This window comes from Solanum verrucosum, unplaced genomic scaffold (assembly GCF_900185275.1).
Source record: "Solanum verrucosum unplaced genomic scaffold, falcon-dt-bn FXZP01000115.1, whole genome shotgun sequence".
Taxonomy (NCBI): Eukaryota; Viridiplantae; Streptophyta; class Magnoliopsida; order Solanales; family Solanaceae; genus Solanum; species Solanum verrucosum.
In genome coordinates, this window is record NW_026020680.1 from 1230104 (window position 1) to 1237294 (window position 7191).

The following is a 7191-nucleotide window of genomic DNA, read 5'->3' on the forward strand; positions in this document are numbered from 1 at the left end:
TAAGCATGCTTGAATAGAATCAAATAGGATTTTAACGGGTTGTAATGTAGGCTAGGGGATAGGTAGGAAAACTATATAATAGTGACTTACACTTTCTTAAGCACTTTGCAATTTTAGACTTCATAACCCATTATTTTCTTCTCTTTATTTTCAGCCCTCTCTTCAACAATTATTTCATAAGTAATTCTCATCCTCTCAAAAATGTTTCAATCCTTTTCTTTTTTTTTCTTTTTTCCTTTTTTTTTCTTTTTTTTAAAAAAGTTTCCCTTCATAATAGCCACCCTCAACTTACGTATTTTACATGCGTTAAGGTGCACAATATCCTTTGAAGGACCAGGGCCATCATCAAGGTAACTTCTCTATTCTTTTTCATATCACATTCTTTCAAAGAAGATTTTTAAACACTTTATAGCTATCATTGATTACCTTTTCACTCAACCATCCCTTTTTCTCATAATTGATAATTAGAATAAGTCTATGATATAATGCTCAAGGAAGCAAGGTGCAAAAACTAGGGATTCAACAAAATAGTCAAGGGTAAAATATGGCTACCAATAAAAGGCTACAGGCTCAAAAGGGCTAACTAGTGATAAAATATCTGAAAAGGCTAAAATTTACCAGACAAAGCAAAGAAAACCTATTATCATCTCCTAAACAAAGCAAAACTTTTTATTTCGTTTCAATAACATGCAGGGCAAGTTCTAGACTAAGATGCAAAACATGGAATAAACAAAGTCTAACCACACATGGCACAAGTATCGATCAAGATGGATCAATTCCACTTCTAAGAGAGACAAGATCATAACAAACTACAAAATAAAATAAGCTATATACAAAGTCACAACCATGAGCTTAGATGTCAAAGAGTCTACAATTTTTTTTTTATCAAGCATTCACAAGAAAGTACTACTCAAAAATTAGGCCAAAATAGTAAGTATCACATAACTCAAAAGGGTTTTTTTTTTCTCTCCAAAATAAAAATAAAAAATTAAAATAAAATTTATTCCTAAAAAAATAAAAGACACTCGGTTCAAAGGGACTATCCTCGGGAAAAGAACCGAAAACAAAAGCCAAGGAACCCATCCTAATAAAAAAAAAGACTCAATAAAGCAGTAAAAACTAGGAATTTATTCCTCCACCCCACACTTAAAAAGATGCTATGTCCCCAAAGCATTAAATAAAATTTAAAACAAGGGTTAGAAAAACTCCCTGAGGTCTCATGACCTAGCTAGTAGCATGTCCTCTTTATTTTCATCAAGGGTCGAACGCACCCCACAATTAAGCTCAAACATGTTCCTTGGCTCAAACTTACCCTAATCTACAAAAACAAGAAAAAAAATGATAGTAATAAAATAAAATAAGAAGTTAAACTACTAATTGGGTTGCCTCCCAATAAGCGCTTAATTTAACGTCGCGGCACGACACCATCAATTTTACTATTTTTCCTTCCACTTTGAAGATATGAATTGCACCCCCAATTTTGAATCAATTTTTCTATTACGGTCAAGAGGTGGTGGTATAAAAATAAAGGTCTCAAGCAATAGATATTGCATTATGCACTTCTTGGATCCAAAGTGAGGAATGTAATTCTCCGATCTTGGAACAATAAATTCAAGAATATAGACACATTGTTCCTCCTCCATACACTCTTCTATAGGCTCAGATGGCTCGATTAATTTCTCATCATCTAAACATAATGTAGAAAAATGATTGGAATGAGGTCCAATGCGCCCTACTTTATGAATTGCATTATTTTTTACATCCTCATATTTACACATACTAGAGTTTTTAAAAATAATATTATCTACTTCATTACATAACTCTAGTGCACTCTTCTCAACAGTGACAACATCAATAACAGTAAAATCAAGCAATTGCCCCTCCACTCTTAGCTCTTCAAGTTGACTTATAAGTATTTTTTCTTCCTCACACATATTATTACTAAATTGTTGGGTTTCATATGATTTAATCTTTGCACTCAACATCTAAATAATAGAGATCAAATTCAAATTTATATTCAGAATTGCGCTTACATATTGATTTATAGCAAAGTATTAACAAATCTTCCATGTCCCCATACAACTCATCTAGTTGATAAAAAAAACTAACTTATACGAACCCATAAAATCAGAAGGGCAAGAATTGCAAGAACACTTTTCACTACATATTTTTTCAGATGACATCTCAAGAAGAGTAAAAGAAATATGATAATAATAATTTTAAAAAATATATTTTTAAACTAATCCTAAGAAACAAAAAAGGACTATAAGTCAAAATAAATACTAAAGACAATTTCTAAAGCATATTCCCCGGCAGCGACGCCATTTTTGATAACGTTCAAATATACTTCTTGAAAAGAAATATAAACGATCGTATGCAATATATTTACCCAACTATGAGTCGGGGTCGATCCCACAGAGAATATGGAAGAATATTGTCAATAATAAATATTTAACTCGATAGTCGTTATAAAAATGGGGGATTTAAATTGAAATAAAATAAAATAAAAATAATAAAAAGATAGCTTTGAACTAAGTATTTATTTATATTCAGATTATGAAAAGTAACTAGGAATGTGTTCCCCATAAGCTCATAACGCGGTAATCCTAATAATAGTAATTCTTTTCTAGTGTATTACATGCAAAGTGATAAGTTAGGTATCTCTAAATCCTTGGTCCGGCATCTAGAGAATTTCACCCCGCACCTTGGTCCGGCTACGTGTGTATAATTTACTAACCCTTACCTTTACCTCATATTAGACATCATAATCGATGTTTGGCTTAGTTATTACTTCGCACCAATCGACACTAGCCTATTAGATAGTATCACACTAAATCTATGTTGATAATTCTTTTCTTGTTAATTACCTCCTTGGTCCGGCAAGTAGTAACAAGGCGAGTTCTAACGTTGGTCACCGTTAAAAAGACTTCTAAACGAAAGAATTATCAATGCATGCAAAATACTAGTCAAGAATTGCTTATTTACTATTCATACTTTGTTAATCGCTCATGGTTCCCACAACCCTAGTTATGAAAGTTAGCTACTCATTATCTCAAAAACACAATCAAAATTTATTAAAATAAATATGTTTGTGTTAATCATAAAAAGTTAAGAACAATAGCTAAACTATCTTTTATTAATCACGAATATAAATAAATAATAAAGGAGAAGAAAGAATAAATCACAATTCTCCGGCCTCCACGGCGGCTCTTCCAAAGTTCCTAAGCTAGAAGAAAATTTATATTATGTCTTGTATCTTGGTTCTTGGCTTTCCCTAATAATTATTTCCATGCCCTATTTATAGATGTAGGAAACCCTAAATAAAATAATTGAGTCCAAACAAAATTAGGAAATCAAAACCCGAAAGGAATTGGATTCCCTTTTTTTTCGCCGCGTGAACAGTGTTGCCGCCTCAATATATTTTTGTACCATTCCCTTACTGCCACGTGGCAGCAGCAAGCAGCAAATTTGAATTTCCTCAATTGCAGCCGCCTTTTTTCATATATAAAAATATATTATTTTATTCACTTTAATCCATTAAGCTGTCTGCTTGATTTCCTTCTTCAACTTTCCATCTTTAATTCGTTTTATCTCCAAACTTCTTCATTTTTTTCATCAATTTAATCCTACAAATAAAATACACAATTTAGCACAATCCATAAAATTTATGCTCATAAAGGACAAATATAAATACTAAATGTGAGGCAAATAATGATTAAAAATATGTATTTTGACCTCACATCAGGGCCATCTGAAGACTGGAATGATAACTGTTGTTATAGGCAAACTCTACTAAAGGCAACTGTTGATCCCAACTAACATCAAAATCAATCATACAAGCTTGGAGCATATCCTCCAACACATGAATCGTCCGATCGAACTGACCATCTTTCTGAGGATGAAAAGTTGTACTCATATCGAACCGAGTATCCAAACCATGTTGCAAGTATTTTCAGAAATGGGAAGTGAACAACAAATCTCGATCAAAGAAAATAGAAATTGGGACTTCATATAGTCACACAATCTGACTGATATAAAGCTCGACTAACTTCTCCATCGTATACTTCATCCAAACTGGGTTGAATGAGCGGACTTGGTCAACCTATCAACAACCATCCAAATAGAGTCATAACCACCCACGGTGGTAGGTAGTCCCACAACAAAGTCCATAGTGATCCGCTCCCACTTTCAAGTAGGAATAGACATCCTCTAAGATATACCTACAGTCTGTTGGTGCTCACACTTGACCTATTGGCAAGTCAAACACCTCGAAACAAAATATGCATTATCCATCTTCATACTACACCACCAATAGTGCTGGCTTAGGTCATGATATATCTTCGCCGCACCCGGATGGATGAAATATGAGGAACAATGAGCCTCCTCAAGAATCAGTCTAACCAACTCACCTACCTTGGGCACACAATTCCTACCTCCAATCCACAAGACCCCATCCAAATCAAAGACAACCTCATTGGCTTTCCCTCTCATCACGTTGTCTTGAATGAGACATAGTTTCTCATCATCAAACTGGTGCTCATGAATCTTCTCAACTAAGGAAGAACGAGCCTCAATGAAAGCAATCAAAGCACCCGTCTCCTTAGAAATCCATAATCAGACGAGACTGTTAGCTAACCTTTGATCATATATGGCCAATGGTCTCTCTTTCACACTAATAACGGCAAAACTCCCATGCTAGAAGTTTCTTACTCAAAGCATCGGCCACCACATTGGCCTTCCCTAGATGATACAAGATGGTGATGTCATAGTCCTTCAATAGCTCAATCCATATGCACTACCTTAAGTTCAAATCTCTTTGGCTGAAGATATACTGAAGGCTCCGATGATCTATGAAAACCTCACAATGAACTCCATACAGATAATGTCGCCATAGCTTAAACACAAACACTACAACTGCTAACTCTAAATCATGGGTAGTGTAGTTTCTGTAACATCCGGTGAGTTGAAATAACTAAGAAAAGGCTTAGAATTGGAAATTTTTAATTTTTGGAAGGAATTTGAAAATCTGGAAAATTTTGACTAAGTGTGGAAAAAAAATGAATTTTTGGCCAACTTTGAGCAGTCATAAATTCCAGCTCAGGATGAGTTAGGAGTAGTTACAGTTATGGTTGTGAAGCTTGTGGAGTAATCTTTCCAACGCCTCCGAGTTTGCTCAATTCTCAGTTCGTATGAGCGAGTTATGACTTTTAGAAGTTGGGCAGTTGGCAGGGAAATCTGTCCGGAAAATTAAGGGCATTTTGGTCTGTTCCCTAGCTATTTCTTTTGAGGTTATGTTGTTGAGTTAGGCTGATACTTGGATCATTTTGTTCCATTTTAAGAGAGTGAAAGCTAGGATTGAGAGTGACGAAGAGAAGAAGAAGACAAAAAGGAGAAGAAGAAGAGAAAAAGGAGAAGAAGAAGAGAAGAAGAGGAGATCAACTAGTTTCCGTCAAAGTTCTGTCGTGGAAATCATCGGGGGTGATCCCTATCAAGATATGTGAGTTATTTGTGTGGGTTGATCCTTTCCCCCACACACCAAGCTCATTTTATGATTTGAGAAAGGATTGGATATGTTGTTGAAGTTGTTAGTTGTTGTTGATGTTGTTGATTGTGTTGTTGAAGTTCTTATTGGTTGTGAGACATGATTTGGTTGTGTTCTTGAGTTGAAATCTATTGTATGTTGAGAGATTGATGATCCCTAGTGTTTGGGGTTAAATCCACTGAAGTAAGGATGGTTTAGAGTTGAAGAAAAATGGGAGAAAAGTCGAGTTTTCTGGGCAAGGGGTCGGCGCGTCGCGCCCCAAAAGGGGCTCTGAGGTTTTCCCCTTGGGGCGGCGCGCCACTCAGAGCGCCAGCAGGTGACCTCTGACCTTCGAGGGCTGGCGCTCCGCGCCTTGCAGAGTGCCAAGGGCGCCAAGTTTCCCCCATTCTTTCACACTTTCTCATGCATGTTCCTAGGTATTATACCTATGTTTCCTAGTTGTTTCCAACGCTCAAATGTACATTTAAACCTCCCGAACTCATCTATAAACATGCGATTATATGTCTTGAATCCATAATCCAATTCAAGGCGAGTTAGTATCAAAGTCAAGGGAAGTTAGAATCAAGTCAAGAAGTAAGTTCAAGCAAGTCTTTAAAGCTTTTCAAGAGTCGTTATTGAACGTCTTAACGTCGCTTCAAGTTTTAGGTCAAGTAAAGAGTTTAGAGTTCCAAGTTAAGTAAAGAGTTTCAAGACAAGAAAAGGGTACAGGGTCTCAATCTAAGTGAAGAGTCTCAAGTTTCAAGCTAAGACAAGAGCATAAAGTCTCTAAATGTTTTTACATTTAAGTAAGAAAGGAACCATGTTTTCCAAAAGAGCCTTTGGGCTAAGTTTTGAGTAATTATCTCAAATCAAAGAAAGAAGTTAATTTAAAAGCATGAGCCAAAGTATTTTTGGGAGTAGTATTGAGCACCGAATTGGGGACACGAGTTCATATTAACTTAACTCTCCATAAGAACCATGCGCCAACATGGGACTTGACGTATCATTCTTTTTAAATGATCACGTAAGATTAGGCTAGTGGATCCACTAAGCAAAAGTAAGGTCCTATATCACGGCAAGGTATAGGATGGTCCTCGAGCAACGTGAGGTAAGACGTTGTATCATCACTAGGGCTCATAGTGGTGGTTGTCGGTTAAAGAACCTCCCACAAAGGTTATATTACTTTAAATAATTAAAGTTGAGTTTGTTATTGTTTTATCATTAACGGGTTAAGTTGTTTACACTGTTTTACAAGCTAATTATGTATTGCATGTGTCTTATTGCTTTACATATTTGAGTTTAGTTTTTCATGAGTCGAGCAGAGTCAAGGTAAGTGTTCTCTTGTACTCCTTTCAAGCTTAAGTTGTGGTTCAGCTTTCCAGCTCGCATACTCGTACATTCCATGTAATGATGCCAGTTGGCTTGCATCTTGTTATGATTTAGCTACAGGTACCCCAGATCAGCATCCTGCACGTCGTTGATCTAACTGAGCACTCCAGAGTCAGTGGTGAGCCTCCTTGCATTCCGGAGGACTCAATTATTTTGTGTACTTAGTTTTGTTCTATTAGGATGTTGCGGGGTCTGTCCCAACATCCATCTCAGTATATGAGAGGCTTCATAGACAGTCAGTCAGTTAGTTTGGAGTCTCTCTTCTATGTATATATGTAAAT